Raw genomic sequence first — 13,220 nt, forward strand, 5'->3', positions numbered from 1 at the left:
GATAACATCTTAGTCATCAGTGAAACGCAAATCAAAACCTAATCTCTCCCCATCCAGAAAGTCAGAATGGTTATCAATGAGGAAACAAAGTGGTATGAAGATGGGATGGGACATTCAGTGTACTTTTGGTGAAAATTTAGATTATCATTGCATCCTGGGCAGTGATGGCAAATGCCTTTAATCCCAACACTTGGGAGGCAGAATCAAGTGGATCTCTATGAGTTCAAGGCCAATCTGGTCTACAAAACAAGATCCTGGATAGTGAGGGCTATCACATAGAGAAATTCTGTCTCAAAAAACCATAATAATAATAATAATGATAATGACAATAATAATATGGAAATCACTATGGTGTTTCCTCAAAATACTGAAAAAAGAACTAATAAATGACCATTTACTCTACTTCTGATATCCAGGCAAACCAACCAAGGCAGCATGGAATAGAAATATCTACACACTCTGCTTACCATGGCACTATTCAAAATAGCCAGCCATGGATTCACCCAGATGCCCATTATGATAAATGGGCAAAGAAAATGCAATGTATATATATATATATATATATATATATATATATATATATATATATAATGTCACAAGAAAGAAAAAAGTATGCCATTTGTAAGAAAATTGATGAAACTAGATAGCATCATATTAAAGCAGTCTCTTAGAAAAATATATTTTCTGTCACAAGAGAAATTTAGACAGAAAATATATATAAGTAGGGAAAACAAGAGATGACTGGGGGTAGAACTGAGAAGTGAATGTGATCAAAGAATATGATATTCATACTGAAAATAACACACCCAAATCCATCCTTTTATACAATTAAGATATTCTGATTTTAAAGAAAAGGTAGTCTGGTATGATAACATATGCCTGTAATTCCAGAACTTGGAAGGCTGATCTGTGTCGACCTTGAGTTAAAGCAACCTAGGCTATATATAGTTTTCCAGGCCAGCCTGAGTTATATATATCCAGAACTGGTCTCAAAAGAATGGGTGGACTGGGGACTAGTGATATAGTGACAGACCATTTACCCAGCATGCAATAGGCAATAGCACATAAATTAATGAATGAATAAGAAAAATGCTATACCCAAGCATTAAATCCTTGACTGACATCTCACACCTGGAAAAGAGGAGAGGGCACCTGACATCCTGTTTGTGCTATTTATTCAGATATAGATTTCCACTATACCGTTCATGCTAGCCTCTGAAACTCACAGCCCACCCCTCACCTTTCTAGGACGCTGGAATTAGAGCTCTTCCCACACAAGACTCTATTTTTTTAAGAGGTGAGAAAAATATTTCCCAAATGTTTTCCTTTCCTAGTCCATTGACAATTGTCCCATGCGTCCTTCCGCAATGACAAAGGCAATGGTTGCCTTAACACAGCTCAATTTGGTGCTGATTTACACCTGGAGTCTGGAGAAAAATCCAGGCAGCCTCAAAGCTAATGTGCCAAAGATCTCTGGAGCCAATAGTTTTATACTGACAAAAGTGAAGGCAGTTTGCTTTAGTTAGCAACCTGTCCAAGGAATAGTTTATGTTTTCAACTAAAAAAACACATATATGAAAAATAATGTTTTTCAAAGATGCCTGTATCTTAATTGACAGAAGTGGTGAATACATTGCCTTATATGGTGTGATGGTTTGTCTATGCTTGGGCCAGGGAGTGGCACTATTGGGAGGTGTGGCCTTGTTGAAGTAGGTGTGTCACAGTGGGTGTGGGCTTTAATACCCTAGACCTAGCTGCCTGGAAGTGAGTATTCAGCTAGCAGCCTTCAGATGAAGGTGTAGAACTCTCAGCTCCTCCTGCACCATGCCTGCCTGGATGCGGCCATGCTCCTGCCTTGAGGATAATGGGCTGATCCTCTGAGCCTGTGAGCCAGCCCCAATTAAATATGGTCACTTATTAAGACTTACCTTGGTCATGGCGTCTGTTCACAGCAGTAAAGCCGTAACTAACACATATGGCAAAAAGACATTTGCAGAAGTGACCAAAGTTTAAGACCTTGGAATGGGCAGCCTCCAGGGCTGAGTCAGATGGTTCTGCTGGGAACCATGGAGTCATGGAGGTGCTTGCCGCAGCAGGAGGGGGCTCAGGACACCGCTGCTCTTTGATCAGGTTCTGTTTTCCTAGTCTATACAGTCCATGGACAATGTGCACCTTTACTGAGTTTGGAAATACAAGACGTCTCCATGCTTGCTGTAGTTTTCCCCTTGAAAGCGACCTAGTCTCTGCCCCTCTCTGTGGAGCTCTCCTGGGCTGTCATGCTACCCCAGTCTCTTTCCCCCACTGGCACTGTCTTCAGGAAGTTTGCTTCCCAAGGTTCAGGTAGCAGATCTTCAAGGTCCATACACGAGAAATAAAACCTCCCCCAACCTCAGAGCATCTTTATTCCAAATTATAACATTTCATCTGTTATAGGTACAGAGAAAGGTTTTCCTTTTAACCCAAATCCCTAAAACACCTATCTATGAGGAAGAGAAAAAAAAGTTATTTCCAGTCAAAACAGAATGCATCTTAACTTTGAATTTGAATTTTGACCATCTGTATTAGAAGAAAGCTTGGGTCTTTGACTTAACCTGTTGGCTGTTGAGAATATGAAATATTAAATATAGCCTTGCCCTCCTCATCTAACTGAATTTTATAAACATTCTAAGCCCCATTCACAGCAAAGAGATTATCTCTTCTGCATCCTTTTAGTAATGGTTTTAATTTGGTAAATTAGTATGCTTGGTCCCTTAAACCATGTTTCTTAAACTGCCACTTCTAGACCTGCTTCAGGGCAAATGCAAAAAGGAAAGGTCACACTGTAGTCCTACAGAATTTGAAACCCTAACCAAGGCTAAATATACCCTGTCAGATCATGTAAAAACTGGTTTAAGCTTGCCTAGTGTGAAGGTTAAAACTCAATTCTCTTTAGTTTTGTTAGGGTGTGACATGCTTATTGGGATGTTATTAAAGTATTACCAAACACAAAACACAAGAAGAATGCTTGGCATTCTGGGTCACTGGTAAACGTTCCAAGTATGTCTTGGACAAGTTACTTCACTGGTGGCTCAGAATCCTTGAGTTAAAAAATAAAATAAAATAAAGCATGCAACCTTTATTTTTTAACTCAGTGGTAAAAGGCATCTTTAAGAGAGACAGAGAAGAAACAATTAAAAGGTTGGTTTATTTCTTACTACTTTAACAGGGTTTCTCTGTATAGACCCGGCTGTCCTGGAACTCACTCTGTAGACCAGGCTGGCCTCAAACTCAGAAATCTGCCTGCCTTTGCCTCCCAAGTGCTGGGATTACAGGCGTACACCACCACTGCCCGGCTTTTCTTACTACCTTATGCATGTGTCTCATAATCATAGCACTGCTGAACACTACTGGCATGCAGATCTATCTATTCTAATCTGCATATCTGCATCCCCACGCATATTTTGAAATGTGCGAAAGTGATCATTTTAGTATTCAAGGGCTTTGGGCAGTGATTAGGTCATGAGGGTAAGCCCTCTGGATTGTAGCCTTTGCAGAGAGGTTTCAGGAATGTACCTTGTCCTTTCCGTCGCTGAGGATATAGAAGTTTCCTTGTGTGAAGAAGCAACTATTCACCAGGCAATCTCCCCATCTCCTGATCTACTGATGATTCCTCTGATTCTACAACCATGGATTTGTTTTTTGAGTCATGGTCTCACTATATAGTCCTGGCTGGCATGGAACTCACTATGTAGTTCAGGCTGATTTTGAACTCACAGAGATCTGCCTGTCTCTGAGTACCATATACTGGGATTAAGGGCTTGTGCCACTGGACACACAAGCTTCTGCAATTGTGAGAATAAGTGTTTGGTGTTTACAGCAATCCAATTTATGATGTCTTATTACACTGATTTGGATAGACAGCAATGTCTGCTAGTCCACTAGCATCACTGAGGCAGGGGACCTTCCGATGACCACCGCATTCTCTGACCCTAGCACAGCACATGCCACAAACAGAATCCCAGCAGGGATGTGTGATCTGCGTCTTCTTCTCCTACATAGCTTGTCAAGGCATGTTCTCATATAAATGGGGGAGTGAATGAAATCATTATATACTCATAATCCCATTCTCATATTCAATGTGCATTCTGGTATGCCACAAAGCTTTTCTGGAAATTAGATTTGGGTTGGTGCCAAAAGAATTTCTGTTGCAATAATTTGGTTATACTAATAAAAAAAAGTTAAAGAAATTTTGCACAGGGTATTTAAGTTAGAATGAGGAAATTGCACTAACCTGAACAAAATTTATTCCACGAATTCTGAACTAAAACAACTTATAATAATGAACAATGATATTAAACGTTTAGCATAATAAAATATTAGAGAATGGTAGTATGCATGTTTCCAGAAACAATAAATAACAGTTGATAATGAACTTGACTTCACTAGTCTGCTGTTCAGTGCGTCTCTAAACTTACTTCTCATGAAGTGACTTTCATGTGAAATCTTTTATAATGTGGCTGATTTCTTGAGAAGATTCCAGTCCATGCAGTTCTCTAATTGGATATTATAGAGAACCAAATCTGAAAAAAAAAAAAAAGAGTTTTCTTTTTCTCTTTCCTTTCCTTTAAAATTTATGTTACTTAATAGTTTGTTTCTGAAAAAGAAACAAACAACATACCATGTCCCTCAGAAGAGCAACTATGCTGCAATTCGATTTGTCTAGCTCTTAAGTAAAGGTCAAGACCTCTCCTGACTGTTGCATTTGAGAGACTGGGAGTTACAAACTCTCTGGAAAGCAGCAGACAGGGAAAAAGCCCATGACACGAGATGAAACACGACAGCTTAAACCAGTGGTTCTCAACTTTCTTAATGCTGAGATCCTTTAATACAGTTCTTCATATTGTGCTGACTCCCAACCATAAAATTATTTTTGTTTATACTTCATTAGTTGTAACCTTGGTACTGTTATGATTAATAATATAAATAACTGATATGCAGGATAGCTGATATGTGACCAGTGTGGGAGTTTTGACCCACAGGTTGAAAACTGCTGGCTTAAAGCAAAGACTTTTAGACTTTTTATCTCCACTAGCGTACCCCTTGTTGAAGGCTGGACAAAGTCTGCCACACAACAGTTCTGAGACAATCAAACGTTCTGGTTTTCTTCAAACTGACCAACCCCAAATCCAGGGAGGAAAACTCTCCAGACACTCTTTAAATGGAAAAGAAACTAGATTTTTTTTCAGCTGCCCACATCCCTCCCCCACCCACTTTCAGAAGGTCTTTTTCTCAGTGTATCTGCTGCACGGGTGTTTCTTCACCCCAGTAAATACCTTTCTTTAACTGCTGATTCTGTCTCTGCTGCTACCTGTTGAGTTTTTGATTTTTTTCCTGCCTTTTGATTCTTTAACTGGCAGAGAAAATAAACCTGAGGATCTGATTAAGACCCCTAGACTATATCTCTTTTTAAAAAATTTTATTAGCATGTTTCTAGCAATGCCTATTGGTTGAAGGCATTGTGAAAACTCATTCTTTCTTGCCTCAAAACCCTTTATTTTTGGAACTCAAATTAGTAACTCCCAACAGGACACACTATGGGAAAGGCTACTCAATTTCAAAATCAAGTGTTGACTCCTTCCTGAACTAACAACCCACAGCACAGTGCCTCAGACTATCATTTTCCTCAGAAGGCCATTCCCAGAAGAAACTTTAATCAAAGAGAAAAGAAAACAAAACAAAACAATAGAGCTCAAGTTCTGCAAAAGAAAGAAAGCAAGAAGAAAAAAAAGAAGAGAAAGAAATGGTAGTCTGAAACAAAAACAAAAAACAAAACAAAACAAAACAAAACAAAACAAAAACAAAAGTGAATGAGCCATGAGCCATTACCTTATGACATTTAAAAATTCTGTTACTTTTTTTTTTTTTTTTTTTTTTTTTTGCTATGGGCCCAATCCGCTGAGGGCTTTCCAGTGAGAAGCTTCAGACCCCTTCTCTCCTGCTGTCTGTCACTGTCACATGAGACTTGCTGTGGCTTTGGTCTGATTCAGATCTGGGTTTGAACCTGGCTTCCTGCCTGTTCTTGTTGTTTTGTGTTATCTCAGTCATACATACCTGCCAGGATTACTGGAAGGTTGCCTGCCTCCCTAGTACCCAGTTCCTGTTCTGTGTGCTCCTCTGGGTCTGGCTGAGACTCTTTCTGGGCTTCTTAACTGACCCTGGGTGGACAAATGGCTATTAACAAGAGATGGTCTCAAATCTTTTAATGTTGTTTCATCTACCATTGTTGCAAATATTTCTCCATCTCAAGGAAGTAATACAAACTTTATATACTTCTTTTGGTGGCCTAGTGACTTTTTGTTAGAGCAAAAGCAAAGTTTTCAGGTAAATAGGAGTCAACCCAAGGTGTGGTGGTCCTGTTTAGAAGCTTGAAACCCAAATCGGTTGAGCTGAGTCTGGAACACTCAAGTCTACCATTTGGCTTTGTTTTGGGATAACAAGAGTTGCATTTAGCAGGAGTAGGTTGTTTAAGGGAAAGGCACAGGGAAGAGAGGGGAGTTAGAGCAGAAGAGACAAAAAAGGGGGTGGGGAAGAAAGAAAGGAAGAAAGGAAGGAAAGAAGGAAAAGAAAGAAAGAGAGAGAGAGAAAGAGAGAAAGAAAGAAAGAAGGAGAGAAAGAAAGAAAGAGAGAGTGAGAGAGAAAGAGAGAGAGAAAGAGAGAGAAAGAAAAAGAAAGAAAGAAAGAAGGAAGGAAGGAAGGAAGGAAGGAAGGAAGGAAAGGAAGGAAGGAAGGAAGGAAGGAAAGAAAGAAAGAAAGAAAGAAAGAAAGAAAGAAAGAAAGAAAGAAAGAAAGAAAGAAAGAAAGAAAGAAAGAAAGAAAGAAAGAAAGAAAGAAAGAAAACTGGAAAGGGAAGAGATGGGCGTATTTAAGAGGCTGGTATCAGGCTAAGAAGCAGAAAGGTTAACTGTGGGTCTCTAAACATCACTGCAAGGGCTAAATGTGGCAGCTCTGGGGTAGAATCTCAGCTGGGAAGAGTCGGGGAAGCAAAGGAATGCTAAGTGAGAAAAAGCACAATTGAAATGCAGAGGAGGGAATCAATCAACATGGGGGAGGGCAATAGGGCTCTTTCTGTCTTTAGCTATTAGCTCTTAGATTACAGGCTCTACAAGGCAACTGACTTCTGTCTTTCTCTAACTGCCTTGGCAACTAGTACACCTGAGTCCAGCAAACTGCAGGCGCACGATGAACACGTCTTTAATGACTGGGCGTGGAGTGTGCTAATGACTGGAAGGACGAATATTCAGTGACTTGGGGAAAGGAAGAGGAGGCCAGGATGACTAGAGATTTTACCAGTGAGGAATGGGGTGAATGGAGAGTTATCACTGTAATGCTGGCTGGGCAAGAAGGCTAAATAAAGAGATGGGTTTTAGGGCATGCTGAATTGAATGCAGATTTAATTAACAAAGTAGTTTCTATGGCTGGAAGTGCACCTTCGGAGGGGTGTCAGGTAAAGAGAGGGTCTTGTAGGGATTGGAGAGTTACAGGAACCTTTTCTTAAGCCATGTATAAGTGAGCTTAAGAATAGTGCCAGAGAAGACATCTTAAGCGCCCAGCATTGACAGTTCATTACTTTCTAGCCTGAAATGTTGCCCTCTGTTAGATACTTTAATGGCAGGACTCTTGGCTCTAAAGGGCAGAGGAAAACTCAAAACATTTACCTTTGCCATCTACAAATCTTTTATCAGTTATATAAAATTTGGAGCATCTGAAGTCTAGGAGCTACAAGGCATTAACTTATCATGTGATAAGCACAGAGGCATATAATTAAACCCTGCCCAGTCCTATCTCTTTTTGCAGGCAAAACCCACAAGTACATATGCTTCTTTGCAGCTCCTTAGATAGGCATACAGACGGTCTTTCATGGGCTAATACTAAAATAATGCTATAAATTACAGTCATCAGTATTTGTCACACAGCAGACAATTGTTCAGATGTCAGGGTATCAAGGCTTAATTAATGGGCTTGTCACAGTCTGTAGCCATGTTTCAACTATTCGGGATTTACAAAGACTGTCCTTTTTAGGTTCAACAACTACGAAGCGTTAGCGAAATGATACAGCCCAAACTGAAGCTAAGAAACTGATTTCTCTTTTAAGTCAGTAGTCAACGGTTGTCCGATTGAATTCTTCTCACTTATACTTCCGTTTTTCACAGCTGGCTGGGCGTTCAGTCAGTTTGGGATGCCACTATAAAGCACCTATCACAAACTGGGTAACTTACAAGCAACAGACCCATAATAACTGCCACTCTGGAGGCTATAAGGTTGAGTCAAGGGGGCCATGACAAGCAGGCCCCGTGGAATGCCTTCTTAATGGATGCCTAATTGCCTTTCATGGTGGGGTGAGGGAGTCTTCTGGGGTCCCTTTCTCAAGAATATTAATGTCATGCATGGTGGCTCCCTCCTCACTGCCCAATTACACATCAGAAACCCCACCTCTTTTTTTTGTTTGTTTTTTGGGGTTTTTTTTTGTTTGTTTGTTTGTTTGTTTTTCCGAGATAGGGTTTCTCTGTGTAGCCCTCCCCAGCTTGCCCTGGAACTCACTCTGTAGACCAGGTTGGCCTCAAACTCAGAAATCTGCCTGCCTCTGCCTCCCAAGTGCTGGGATTAAAAGCGTGAGCCACCACTGCCTGGCTCAAACCCCACCTCTTAATATCTTCACAGGCAAACTTAGGATTCTACTTCAGAATGTGTCTGGGGCAGGGTGCATTCCATCACAAATGGTTCCAGGGATCTCTGCCTTTGCTCTCTTACCCATATCTTATCTTGCAAAGAACACTCACAGGTAAGGAAGGAGGAGAGCTGAAGCGCTGGGTTGCCTCTGTCTTGGGGAGCTGCCAGCCACATTCTCTCTGTGCTCAGCAGCCAGAGTTGCTGCTTGCTGAGCCCTAAGAATGGGAACCGTGCCGAGCATGCAATCAGGCCTGGCAGAGGGCACGGGAGCTGCTATGAGGAAGGGTGTTCTGACAAAAAAAGTGTTTGTATTAATTTATGCTTTCTTTATCCTTGGAGAAAGCATCCTGAGTTGGGAGAGGTGATCACAGAACCAGAAATGACGATTTTATCCTATCACCTTATGCTCAGTATATCAGAGGCTCATCTGAGCTTTATAGGATTCCCAGCCAACTTAATACAATGTAAAATGTTTTCCAGAAATGTCATACTTCAGAATAATGGACATTAATTTTTCTCATATGAATCATTGGTTGAACAGAAAGAAATTAGGTCATGGGTATGAAAGGAGGGATTAACAATCTATCATCCCACTGGTGACACATATTAGCTTTAGGTCTTCAGGTAAAATATTTAACTTCTCTGAATTTCCTATTCATCATCCAGAAAAAGGGAGAGTGGTAGTCAGCCCACAAAGTTTCTGCATGTGATAAGGGACATAAAGTCATCTAGAATCTACAGGGATATAGTAGATGTAAGCTCACATTCAAGGGTATCTTTTTTTTTAAGATTTATTTATTTTTATTTATATGAGTACACTGTAGCTGTCTTCAGACACACACTAGAAGAGTGCATTGGATCCCATTACAGATGGTTGTGAGCCACCATGTGATTGCTGGGAATTGAACTCAGAACCTCTGGAAGAGCAGTCAGTGCTCTTAACCGCTGAGCCATCTCTCCAGCCCCATCAAGGGTATCTTTTGACCCCACTGGATATTTCTCCTTTGGCCATCCTCCTTTTACTTTAACATGTAATGGAAGAAAGCTTGGGGAGATGCGGACATGCATAAACAGTGGTTTCTGATGGACTCTCCGATAACTGCCTTGTATTCTGTCAATGTCTCCCAACCTGTCAAGAGGCCTTCTATGAAACATAAGGGTACTGCAGTAATGAAGTGTGAAAATTCCCTTCAAGTTTATAGATGAGTGAATCCCTCTGATTATAAGGTTCAGAACAGCAGACACCGAGAATGCTCTCATGGTCAAAGTTCTGCTGAAGAGCTGAAGAGCTGCACACCCGCCCTTACAACATCAGCTGTGTCTAGTCCTCTTTGACAGGCAACTCCCCTTTCTTAACAAAAGGTAAAGCCTGGGGTACTGGCATATACCTGTAGTCCCAGCCAGCACTTGGAAGGTGGAAGAAAGAGGGTATCGCACTCAAGGTTAGCTTTGGCTATATAATGAATTTGAGTCCAGTCTGCACTTCAACAGACTCTGATGAAGAGGAAGAAGAGAAGGAACATGAAGAGGAGGAGGAAGAAGAGGAGAAGGTAGAGGAGGAAGAACATAAGGAAGAAGAGGGAAAGGAGGAGGAGGAGGAGGAGGAAGAGGAAGAGGCTGCTGTGGTGGATGCAAAAGCAGGAGCAAAACAAAATAAAAAAAAAAACATACAAACACAAAGTTTCATTAGATATGTTCCTAACGGATTCATGCTTAGATACCTAAGGTGAGAAATGCTTTGCAAATAAAGAAATAAACAAACAATACTTTTTCTTTTTCAGTTACAAAGTCAATAGGTACTTATTAGGAAACTCAAACATTCAGAAACATGGGAAACATTGTAACAGGGTAAGTCTAGCGTTTGGGAGCCACTTACAATGGCCGACAAAGAAAGGTATAGGCTAATACTGTTAGGCATTAACAAACTAGGTGAAGGGTCAACATAGAGCCACTTGTAACACTTTAAAAGAACATCGGTCATGGACCAAAGTAGAAACTAGAGGGAGGCTCTAGCACCTTCCCTCTCCTAAAGTAGAACATTTTCACAACTGAATAAAAGCTCTGAGTAACACACCCCATTATGTTGCTGTTTAGGGGATTGCCCTTCTCCTCTGACTCTAGGAAAGGACTCTAGCATTTTTGTGAGGAAGAGCCACATGGCAACCAGAAAGTTTGTTCCTGTGTTGATCAGGGTAGCTAGGCACCCACTAAGGGAGCTACACTCTTTCCCATCCTTCCTCCTCCTCCTCGGTCCTAGCCTGTCTCTTGGATTTGAAATCCAAACCTGAAGTAATCTTGTAAGTTTAATAGTGATCACCAAATTGTTCTCTCAAATGGAAGTACCACTATATAGTTCCGTGAATATTTTTCTGGCACCTTTTTTTTTTTTTTTTTTTGACAAAAGTGGACTTCAGGAATCCTTAGTTTCTGTAAAATTTATTTACAATTGTATCTGTTTCTATGAAACATTTTTGGCATGTAAGAGCATCAAGAAGAGGTGGCTCAGTTGTTAATAACACTTATTGTTTTTTCAGAGATCTCGGTTCAAGTCCCAGTGTCCACATAGCGGATTATATCCCATCTTAACTCCAGTTCCAGGGAGTTAAGTGCCCCTTTCTGCTCTCCTTATGCACCATGTACACAGGAAGTGTACTTACGTACAAGCAGACAAGCAAAACACACTTCCTAGAGCTATTGGTATAATTAAGAATAAAAATGCCAGTAGGTCCATCACAGATGAGGGCTCGTGCTACAGCACTAGACACACTGTCAGCTTTGAATCCGCTCAGCTCCTTCCCTTCCAGTCTGTAGCTCTTCTCTCCTGGGGGTCAGTTGATGGCATGCAAGTATTTGACAGGCTGGGGCTCTGAGTTGAATGTTAAACAATGAATGATTTGACAAACATTGACACTGAAAAAAGCATTCAGAGCTATGCAAGTCTGAAGGCATTGAAGACTGAGCTGGCTGGTCTGACTGCTCAGAAGATGAGGGTACTGTGGCCAAGCTTGACTGCCTGATTTACATCGCCAGGATCTATACAGCTGAAGGACAGATCCCACTCCCCTAAGTTCTTCACTGATGCCCACCAGTTGTACTTGTATACACATGCAGAATGAGTAACTGTAATTAAAAGAACCTTGGGAATTTTGCGTGCTTGTGAGCCATTGTATTAATTATATGAATTACTTGTTATTAAGACTGTGTCTTCATGGTTTATTTTTTTACAGACCCCTAACAAGTCTTTATATTTTCTGGATATTAATCCATTGGCTATTAAATAGCAATGGATGCCTGTGTATTAATTAGTTTCCATCAACCCCATGTTCTACATGTTCATGGGAAGTGTTGGGTCCATTCTCTAGTTTATGGAAAGAGAGAAAATCTGGTTCTTGAGGCTAAATTATTATAACCTATGAAACTGTAATTGGACTGTACACTACTGGATAATCTTGTTTACAGGGTAAAAATGTAAATTATAGACTCAAATCCCTACCCCCACCCCCAAGACAGGGTTTCTCTGTGTAGCCCTGGCTGTCCTAAAACTTACTGTGTAGACCAGGCTGTCATCAGAACTCAGAAATCTACCTGCCTTTGCCTCCCAAGTGCTAGGATTAAAGGTGTACACCACCACCACTTGGCTCAAATTCCTTTTTCATGTATGAATCCTCAAACTGGCAAAATCAGATACATATACATGCATTAATATAGTTGAGACCTTGCTCTGATACACTTTGGGAAAGTATGGTGCTCCCATTAAGACCAAAGCTTGCAAATGTAATAGCTTTCCCACATTGTTATCTTACTTGTAAGTCCCAATACAGACGATTTAGGCACTGTGGCTTATTCTTGCTCTTGGAACAAGTGTTCACAGGAGATAAGACCCCATGACAGCTAGATGATGGAAGAGGCAGGATATCCACTTAAGCTCTGGAAGGGTTAAATGGAAATAGGGTCAGTTTGTCAGTCAGGCTCAGCCTTGAAGGAGATACTATTTAAAGCTGAACCACCTTCCGGGTGGTGGTGCATCCCTTTAATCATAGTGCTCGGGAGTCAGAGACAGGCAGAGCTCTTGAATTCAAGGCTGGCCTGGTCTAAATAACAAACAACTCCACAAAGCTTGAAAGCTTTGAGAAATGTTCAAGAAGCAAACTCTTAAAAATTATTATTAAGTTAATGTATTAGCTTGTCTCTTTTGGTGTGTTTTCAGTCCTGGGGTTGGTCATCTGTAATCTAACACAATTATCATAGTGGGAGCACTCACCTATGAGTAAGTCTCCCCTCACAAGTGCAGAAAATCTTCTCATCAATGATGCTACAAAAGGTTGGGCTTGACTAGGACAGGTCTGGATCTGCAGAAGAAATACCAGTTTCCTGATCCTTGATGACCCTAACCATGAAATTATTTCTGTTGATACTCCTTAACTTTAAATTTGCTGATGTTGGGAATCACAATGTAAATATTTTTGGAGCTAGAGGTTTGTGGAAGGGTTTGGAGGAGTCAAAGGCAGGTTACA

The sequence above is a fragment of the Apodemus sylvaticus genome, chromosome 15 (assembly GCF_947179515.1).
Source record: "Apodemus sylvaticus chromosome 15, mApoSyl1.1, whole genome shotgun sequence".
NCBI classification, from domain to species: domain Eukaryota; kingdom Metazoa; phylum Chordata; class Mammalia; order Rodentia; family Muridae; genus Apodemus; species Apodemus sylvaticus.